A 10,332-nucleotide genomic window follows, 5' to 3' on the forward strand; every position below is an offset into this window, starting at 1 on the left:
CCAATAACAGCACTGAACTAAAACAGTAAAGTTGAAAGCCGTTAAATTAAAATATTTAACTGCAGGTTTGTCAATTTTATCGTATATATAGTTATTTTAAACCATTAACATATTACTAAAAAAATGATTGACTTCTGCAGCTTTAAGAAATACCTGAAATGGTCCATCAGAACATCAACAAACACATCAGTGAGACAGGAGAGTGTGATGCAGCGTGCACTGAGTGTAATCAGAGACTACAATGGTAGCACCTGGACAGAGCCAGGTATTAAATCTCTCAGGAGGAGGTTTCAGTCATCGCACGCTGAGAATTGTGTGGCAAAAAAGGAGAAAAAAAAAGCCCCGGTAAGTATGTATTCAGAACGGCGCACAGGTTTTGTGTAAGTGCTGAATCTCAAATTGAAGCTGATGCCCACCTGCAGAGCATGCTGCACACACACACACACACACACACACACACACACACACACACACACACACACACACACACACACACACACACACACACACACACACACACACACACACACACACGAAACACACACACCCAACTCCATTTCAACCAAATGAAACCTATCCGTGACAGGAGCACGCCCGCCCATGTTTTACCTCATGCTGGAACAAGCCGGGTTCTCACTGGACACACACACACACACACACACACACACACACACACACACACACACACACACACACACACACACACACACACACGGACACACACACGGACACACACTGACACCAGAAGAAGAGAGGTTGATGGAAAGATGAAGACAGAACGGAAAGATTCTGTCGCTTCCTCTTCCCTGCTGCCACTCCCGCTCCCATCTCACCTTGTTATGTGTCTCCTTGCTCTCTGCCCCATGCTGTGACCTTGCTTTCACTATTCATCCTTTTTTTTTTTTTTTTTTTTTTACCCCGAGGCTAACACCTCCCTCTTCCTCCATCTCTCTCTTTCTCAACCTACGGGAGTCAATGATCCATCTCCATCTCCCTTTTTTCTCTCTTCATGTCGTTCCCTCTGAAACCCCCGGGAGTCATTGCTTTTTTCCCCCCCCAATATACTCTCCACTTCATCTTCCTTCACCGCGTCCTGTCCTTTCACCCCCTGCACCCTTTACCTCTCGTTCAGCTCTCTGTGAGCTTGCTTTAACCAGCCGTGCTTTGCTCCAGTTAAAGTCAAAAGGGATATTGGTAGGATGGGTTGGGTGAGGCTGCAGAAACATCCACACTGACACCGTATAGTTACTCAGCACGGCTGAAGTGGAGAGTTAAAGTGCCTCGCTAAAAATACATGTCATGTGCATGTGCAAGAATTGTCCTCCCAGCATTAGATGTCCTTGCCTCTAAGTGGTTTGTACTACAACAAATACCGGCCCGCAGAATTCCTTCTTTATCTTGGAAACAGCCGTTGACGAAACAGATATCCTTGAGATATGATTGTGTTTGTCAAATACCCAGAAGGGGTCATAGCAATACAAAATATCTACAAATTTCTAAAATATAATTGATTTCCTTGTGTTTCCTTCAGTTGTGTTCACATGTTTCTCTCTTGTCACTGACAAAAACAACTCATGCTTTCTGTTGTGATTAGTTCATTTAGTCTCGGATTTCTTCTTCTGTTGCTGCTTGTTCGGTTTAGAACAAAACTCGGCTTCCAGAAGCGTTGTCTATGGGGTTAACAGCACAGCTACACACCCAACGGCAACAGAGACATTGCATCATTCTGTGGATTTCGCTGTCTTTCAATAGGCTTTAACTCATAAATAACTAAGACCAGTCAGTCACCAGTAAGGGGAGCTCCACTGCAAAAAGTTATAGATTTATTTAGGGACTCTGGTCATGCACTAAGCTCATTCAGATGTGTTTCTTTATGGGCCAAACACCTCTGGAGTGAAGTAGACAGAAAGAACAACATATAAGTGTTATCATAAAGGTGACTGGCTGCTCTTTTATCCCACAATTCAGATTGTCTCAGAGATGGAAAGCCCTTCTATAACTCCTCTGCTTCCCTTATTTTGCAGTGTATCTTCTTTATGACTATGTTCAAACAGAGGAATCTGCAGGGTATTTAAAGTACTTTATTAAGGAGTACATGGCTAATAAGATAATAAGAGCTTGAGCTCCTTTTCTCATTAGCGTTTAACTTTATTATTATTATCTCCATCATAGAGGAAACTTGGCTGCTTTGCCGTAAGTCGGTGAACACATAAATCACAGGAATACTCAGGTGACAGTGATCTGGTCGGGTCTGGTGAGAAAAGGAACAACAAAAGAGTCAATGTGTGTGTTAATAAATGTGTCACATGTATAAATATATATGTCTGAATATATTCATATGCTGTATGATTGAGGGAAAAACTGATGCAGAGTTTTCCTCACAGGGTATCGCAGGCACAGTGACACTGGCAGTGTGTCTCTCAGGGCTCACAGCCATTCATATCTCACTGCTGGTCCATAACCATTTCCTCTTATCTCAGATGCTTCTCTCTAATCTCTCTCTCTCTTCTGCTTTTTTTTTTTTTTTTTTCAACTTCCTAATCCTATGATTTCTCTCCCAGGGTGTTCATTTGCTATGGTGAGGATCAAGAGGCCAAAGGCTCCCAAATAATGTCAGGGTCCAGGGATGTGCAATGTGTATGCACGTGCACCATTTCAAGTGTGTCTGTGCACATTTTTGGATGTTTGTTTTTTTACGTCTCTTGGGCAAAAATCTGCACTTCAGTGGTTGGCTAGAATACTTGGAAATGAAGACAGTTTCTTTTTTTAATGGCCTCAAGTGTCCTCAAAATATGTTTAAAGTGTCGATATACTGAAATGAATAACTCACCGTCTCAGTATCTAGCCATGCAGATTGTTTTGGTTTAATTTGCCCACATTTTTAACATTTCCTCATCTGAGATTTCCACCTCGTCCAAATACAATGACGGTGAGTGGATTAGTGGTTTGTGGTGCTCGCAGCATTGTAATTACATTAAAAAAAAAGAAAATGCAGAAACAGTGTCTCCAACACCTCACAGTGAATGTTATTTTTAGTGGATCTACTTTCTACCAGAGAAACTGTTCAGGGTTTTATTCCGCAGAGCTTCCAGAGTAACTGGGACACTGTCACTGGAGAGAGATGTTTCTGTTGAATTTTTTAAATGTAATGCTTCAATGCTGCGAGCAGGAAATTTCATTTCCCCCTCCATGTATTGTATCGGGCAGGCGACACACAAAGCACAACCAGGCACGGATACGTCAAAAAATAAATCTATCTAGCACGGTTAGACACGACAATGGGAAAGTGACAAGATGTTTTTCCTGTAATTTGATAAATATCCTGTTAAACTCTGCAGCATTTTAAATCGTAAACATTGTGATTTAATGGATGCAGGCACAAATGCAGCCGGAGTCCAAACACTGGAATCTGCAGCATCAGCACATGCAATGATACCGCTCTAACCAGGTTCACTCTGTCTGATGAATATTGGATGAGGCTGAAGCTGCCTTCCAGCCGTTGCAGCAGGTACGGCGGGTCGGAGGGCCAGATGTGGCATGATCGATGCCGGGGGTGATCCATGTTCCTGTAAACACTGCTCGCTTTGTGTCTGAGCACCAAGTGCAGGTCTGGGAACAGAATGAGTCAAGTTTTTGCAGACTGCGGTCGAGGCGATCGCTCACCTGTCAGCCCCCCCTCTCCCTTTCTCCCCCCCGTTACTCCCTCGCCCTTTTCCTCCTCGGTAGCTCAGGCTGACAGTCGTCACTAGCCAAAAAGGTCAAGTGGACGGAACCTTAATTTTGGCTGGAGCTCCTGCAGATGTCCAGACAAAGGGGGTAATCAAATCTGGATTTACTGCCTCCATGTTACATTTATGAGACCGTGATAGACATGTTTGCTCGAGATTTCACTGATAAGCCGGCTGAATATCAAAAACTCACACTCCAATTCTCCTGCGAGTAGCTACATTCAACTTCTTCTCTCTCTCTCTCTCCTGCTCGCCCGCTCTGTTTCTTTCTCCCTCTCTCTCCCTCCTGCAAATACCATCTCAGACTCCAGATATAAAATCGGAAGAGGATCCGCTGAAGGGCACTCTTCACGTAGAGCGATGAAGACATTTCTGGCACATTCTCCTGCATCGTGCTTTTCCAGTTTGAGAGGTGAAACAGAGTAATCTCACGCTGCATTGGCTCTAAAACGACAAACCAGGCTGAATAATTACACAGAGCAGGACAATAATCAACACAGTCCTGACATGAAAAAAAAAAAGAAAAAGCTTATAATTGTCTTTCCAAACTGCTGATAGCTTCCCCGTCGCGTTCGCCTCGCTTAATGGTTAGCGTCGAGGCTGTGCAGCCGGAGAGATGATCACAAATAAATTATTATTCCATGAAAGACAACCCAGTGTCGGTGTTGACGAGGAACATTTGAGGAAGAAGTTGAGGCGATGGGCGAGACAGAGTGTTAACCAGGCCGGAGCCAGAAGCAGTAGGTGGCAGACTACAGAGGAAAGACATCTGATGATATTTTATGCTCTCCTTACAAGGTGTGAATCTCATTCTCCCTTCTTCGTGGCGGCGGCGGCGGCGTTACGGCCGCTCTCCAAGGAGTCGCTGTCTGGCCGAGGTGTGAATGAGTAGATGAATGTAACGGACCCCACAGAACAGCCCGGTTTTTTATTGTCTCGCTCCAAAAAACGTGGATGCGAGCCAAGCTATTGTGCTGGCTGAGCTAATGAAACCCAGGCATTTTTGTTTTTAGACCACCACACAAACCAGCACAGGGGATTTTTTTTTTATTTGGCTGCAGGAATGTAAAATGGCCAATAATGTTTAATATCAACATTTCCAACACGCCCGGGTTGTGATCTCAGTTTTGAAGGAAAAAAAATAATAATCTTGACGTCTAGGGAGCTTTAAATGATGAATGATCACATACATAAAACACGTGTATGGAAACTAAACTCTAATCTCACCAGTAAGTCTCAAAGCCTTATGTTTACTTTTTGAACATATTTACTCAAGCAGCCTTGCACTCTGCATATTTGCACTTTTTATCTCCACTTCATTGTCGTTTTTTGTGTTTTTATGTTCATATATATATACTTTTGCATTTTTATATTTCTGTTTAAAAAATTGTTAATGTTTATCCTTTTTTCTTCTTGGAACTCCTTGATTTCTTTGTTCATTTGTCTGTTTCTGTGAGCGTAAGTAATCAGAGTCAAATTCCATGTATGCATTATACGCATACATGGCCAATAAAGCTGATTCTGATCTCAGTTGCCTGCTGCTGTGTGTATATTGTTATTCTTGACTCTTCCGCCATTAAATACGTGAGAGCTTGATTACAGATGATCAAGTGGACATAAAGAAAGACAAGCTGAGAAAGAATGGAGCTACTTTTTTAAGGATTACTTCCTACAGCGCGAGTATTTAAAGCTATAACAATGTGTTAATGTGTGTGTGTGTGTGTGTGTGTGTGTGTGTGTGTGTGTGTGTGTGTGTGTGTGTGTGTGTGTGTGTGTGTGTGTGTGTGTGTGTGTGAGCGAGACAGAGGAACAGTGTGAGCTGAGTTGGACCCCTGCGTCTCCTAGTCATTACAGCTCATTTGTCTGAGTGCTATTCCACTTGGCTGGGTTGAGTTAACAGTTTGCCCTGGCGCTTTCTCCTCCCTTTCCTCGGAGCCGAGCACAGCGACACATGTGGAGAGAGGGAAATGGGAACACAGTGTACGGGGGGGTTTTGTCGAAGGCCGCTTCCACAAGTACCACGTACACCAAAGGGAACTCTTCTCGCTCACAAACACACATGTAGATGTAATAAAGTGTGCATCTTACGACTTAAGACACAAAAAAAGAAAAGGTTTGCGAGTAAACTCCGAGCACCGGCGGCTGTTTAATCCCCCTGATCCCCCGGAAAGTCTAATGACAGCTAATCAGATGCACATCCACACTCTAATTAACCAATTAGCAGCTAATGGATACACATACAGTACGCTAAAACACCGTGGATTCATTATGAGTCACTCCAAGATTTCACTTTACCCAGGACTCTTTTTTTTTTACGGCCCAAACGAGGAAGACAGGAGGCTGTTAACAGAAGACATCAGCTCCTGGAAAGTTCACAGCTGCGGCAGGGAAAGTGAGGAATAGCAAGAGTGACACGGCGTAAAAATAAGTATCTCCAAAGTTAGTGCAAGCACAATGTATAATGCCATCTGTTCTCACACATTCGCACGAAAAAAACCTAGCATACTGAGCTTCTCATTGTGTTTGAAATGAAGTTATATTTGAAAGTCACAGAGAGCCTATTCCTATCGCTGGATATCTTTTTTTTTTTCGGCTCCTTAATTAGCATCTAATAAAATTAATGGGCACAGCATCCACTCAGTAAAACGCTGCAGAATGCAAACGAGGTGCAAAGTGAGACAGGGGACCGTCTCATTTTCAGTCAGCGAGGCTACTCAAAAATAAACTTTATGCCATGGTGGTTATTCAAATTTTATGACTCTAGCCTTTGTCGTAATTGAAAAGAGCTTCGTCCAAATGCTTTCCAGCGCTGTTAATACATGTATTTTTTGTTTTTTAACAATCTGCACAAGAGCTTGTTGGGTGAAACAATGAGATGACGGGCCAGGACCTGTCAAGAGTGACTGATGTAAAAAATCAACCACCAATAAAAACTGGGCTATTAAGTAAAGAAATAGATTACAACATTGCAGCACAGCGGGACTCTATATAAAGAAAAAACCTGGGAAAACAAGACAATTAAAGGGTGTGTGGAAACCATCTGGCTGCTCTTATTCAGCTGCAATAGAAATAACTTTTTTGGAGCTTATAGCTAATGAAGCAGATACTCATTAAGATGTCGGCCTTTTTGTTAAATTTAAAAAAGTTCATGCTATTCCATCTTACCAGCAAATTGCCAAGTGTATCTTCATAGACCATTAGTATTCATATTAATGGTTTTCTTACCCTTGGCATGATATATGAGCCTAATATCAACATTTTGCCAGGTTTTTTTTACCACCATAGTATAATATTATAAGTGGCTCTAATAAATATATCTATATTAACAATGGATAAAATGTAATGTGAGAGGAGTAGACTCTGCAGATCCCCTCAGCTCTACAGAACATTTAAGCATCTTTTTAACAAACTGGTTTGGTTTTATGTTACTTAACTGTTCAAAATGTGGTTTTAATGCTTGCTAAAAGGAAAGTAAATCATTAATTTGTCAGTTGGACATAAACAAAACACAAATGAATGCTAGCTTTGCTTTGCTGGAAGTCTAAATGACCCATTTATAGCTAACAAGCCCTCCATAACAACTTAAGCTGATAATCTGTCAATGTTCTTTTTGATTTGTTTGTTGCAATGGTTGAGAGTCAAATGACATGTCAGACTCAAGTCACAAATTTGATGATTCAACTTGACAAAATCAGACAGACAGACTTAGACTTTAAACACCAATGACTCGTGACTTCAGTTTACTTGAGCCTTTTGATTTGAAACAATTAATAGCTTCCCCTAAAGCCAAAAGATGAAAAATTCTCAACTAACATTAAAGCCAACACTTCATTCCCCAGACCCACTTCGTTTGAACCAATCAGATAACAGAGGAAAACCACGAGGAACTAACATTACATCACTAAATAACTAGAAAAATGATGCCAGATCATTTCGATTGTTCGCAAAAAAACGATCAAAAAAACTAAATGCATGCTGAAATGCCAAACCATGGGCTTCAAAACTACTTCTTAACTGTATTTCACAAACCAATGGGCGAAGCCATGGTGACAATCTCCACTTCTTATATACAGTCTATGGGCTTAAGGCAGCAACTGTTACTTAGCTTCAACACAGACTGGAATCAGGGGGAATCAGACTGTCTCTGTCTGAAGGTAACACAATCTACCTTCCAGCGCCTCTGAAGCTCTATAATTAACACATTGTGTCTCATGTGATGTGTCCCTACAAAAACCAAAGTGTTTCATTTTCCCAAGATGTCAAACACTTGTCATATTAATTAAAATATACCAGCTTTTGTTATGCATTTGTTAAAAATTAACATCAGCATTTTGCTTATCATTCTTATATTATACGTATATATTGGCCTCAGAGATGCAGTATGGTTTGGTCTTTACGAAGGCAAGCTTAGGGAACACCTGCACGGTGAACATAACCTCTATCATCGGATTCAGACATTTAAGTCGAGCTGTGAAAGGATGTTAATTAAGAATCTGTCTCACAAGAGTAAATAAAAATTTCAAGGCTTAGAAAAAATGTAATTCAACTCACATTTATCACCAGCAAATAGGTTGAATGTGTTAGGCACTCAGGCGTGTGTCCATGCACACACACACACACACACACACACACACACACACACACACACACACACACACACACACACACACACACACACACACACACACACACACTGTATGAATGCAAACACGCCCACCATAATACACCCACATATGCACGCGACTCACAAGTTCACAGATTGACTGTGCTCAGCAAGAAGTGCTTCACGGATGGCAGTTTTCCTTTCTTTTTCCGCCTGACAGACTTATCAACCGAGCTCAGGTGGTGCCCCATCTGCTTGCTCACATTTAAAATACACACACACACACACACACACACACACACACACACACACACACACACACACACACACACACACACACACACACACACACACACACACACACACACACACACACACACACACACTTACTGCTTACGCAAGTAGACACATGCTCAAGGAATAAACTCAATCAAATGTCTGCCCTTCGAATTTCATTTCTGATCCCCCTGGTTCCTTCCCTTCCTCCCCCCTCTCTCTGACCACACCCCGACCTCTCCTCCTGTTCTCCCCCCGGTCTCTTCTCCTTCTTGTCCTCTACGCGCCAACAGCAACCTCCAAACTCTCCTTCCGGTCTTTTCCTCGTCTATCTAGCCGTCCTGCGTGTACACGTGCTACCCTGCGATCCGGGTGACCGTGACACCCCGCTGTGCAGAGACCACCGCGTCCGATGCGGCAGATGGCGGAGCAACACATGCGTGCACATAAAACAATCAGGGCACAGACACACTCAGGCATTAAAAACAGGCCTGCAGAATACAATCACAACGTCAAGGCACATCCACATTTAACTGTACACCAATCATCAGATCACACAGTTTCACACGCAGATACAACTCTCTGTCTGGATAGTCAGACATAATAAGAACCGCAGCTTTAAAAGGAGTTCAAAACTTGATCGGAAAAAAAAAACTTCAACACATATTTCTCATTCACTGAGCCAATGGGGCATAATGCATCATGAATGTATTCATCCCCCCAGCATTTATGCATTTATATAATTCTGTTGTACAGAACCACGAGCTGCTGTGAATCAATATACACTTCAGCCTGCATAATGGGGCGGTAGGATGCGTAAGATATGCACATACCAAACACTATAAAATGGTCCTCGACAGAAAACGCTTCAAGAAAGTGCTGAGAACAAGGAGAAACTACTGGATCGAGGGATGAGTAATGGGATGACGCTGAGAGCATGTAATGCCACAAATGTCTTTTCTCAAGAGGCAAATGATTCTTTATGAAGCCCCATGCGACTGCATTACAGGTAATTACAGATGCAAAAACATATAAACCTAATGCAATTCCCCCCCAATGTTTGTTTACTGGCAAATTAACACACCGGCTGGACAACAGTGTTGGCTTGTGAACCGACCTCTCCATAAAAGTGCCATTTGTTAGGCAATTATCTTTATTCTACCAAGCAGAAAATAACTTGTGTGGAAATGGTAAGGTGTGCTGGTGCGAAGCTCATAATACCATGCAGACACTATAATTAGGCAGCTCTTTACAGGGGGAAAGCGTGGGGTCCTGGCCGACCTGAGGGAAAAATCTAACGGCCAAAAGCAATTTGCAAGCGCTTTCCAATTCCAATGAATGATTCTTTGAATTTAACGATGTAAACAAACACGCTCTTCAATGGCCTGGACATCGGCGGTGGTCGGACAGTGAATGGTCGGCTGGTTGCTTTGAAATGGATGGAAAAAAAAAACCAGAAACTTGTTAGGCGATGTTTACGTGTCTGCTGTAAAAGAGGTCTGGGTTCAGTAGCCCGCAAAGCTCCCCGGAATCCGTTATGGTTTTTTTCATGGTAACCTCAATCAGGTTTTTGGCTTAGGGAGCCTTTTGTTTGATTATGGAAAAGGCAAACCTGTGCTGACATTTGGAAATATGACCTGTTGTCCAGCATGTACTGTTAAGTATTTTGAAATAGTTGTGTCGGAAAACATTACGGAGCTCTAAATCATTGCTTTCCAGTTGTGG

The 10,332-nt window shown here is 42.4% G+C and overlaps 1 protein-coding gene across 1 annotated transcript in view; it reads right to left on the minus strand.

Annotated features, from left to right (window-relative positions):
• LOC129107554 (kelch-like protein 29) overlaps positions 1-10,332 on the minus strand; it is a 142,001-nt gene that overhangs the window by 43,420 nt on the left and 88,249 nt on the right. The window lies entirely within an intron of this gene.

This window comes from Anoplopoma fimbria, chromosome 18 (assembly GCF_027596085.1).
Source record: "Anoplopoma fimbria isolate UVic2021 breed Golden Eagle Sablefish chromosome 18, Afim_UVic_2022, whole genome shotgun sequence".
Classification (NCBI taxonomy): domain Eukaryota; kingdom Metazoa; phylum Chordata; class Actinopteri; order Perciformes; family Anoplopomatidae; genus Anoplopoma; species Anoplopoma fimbria.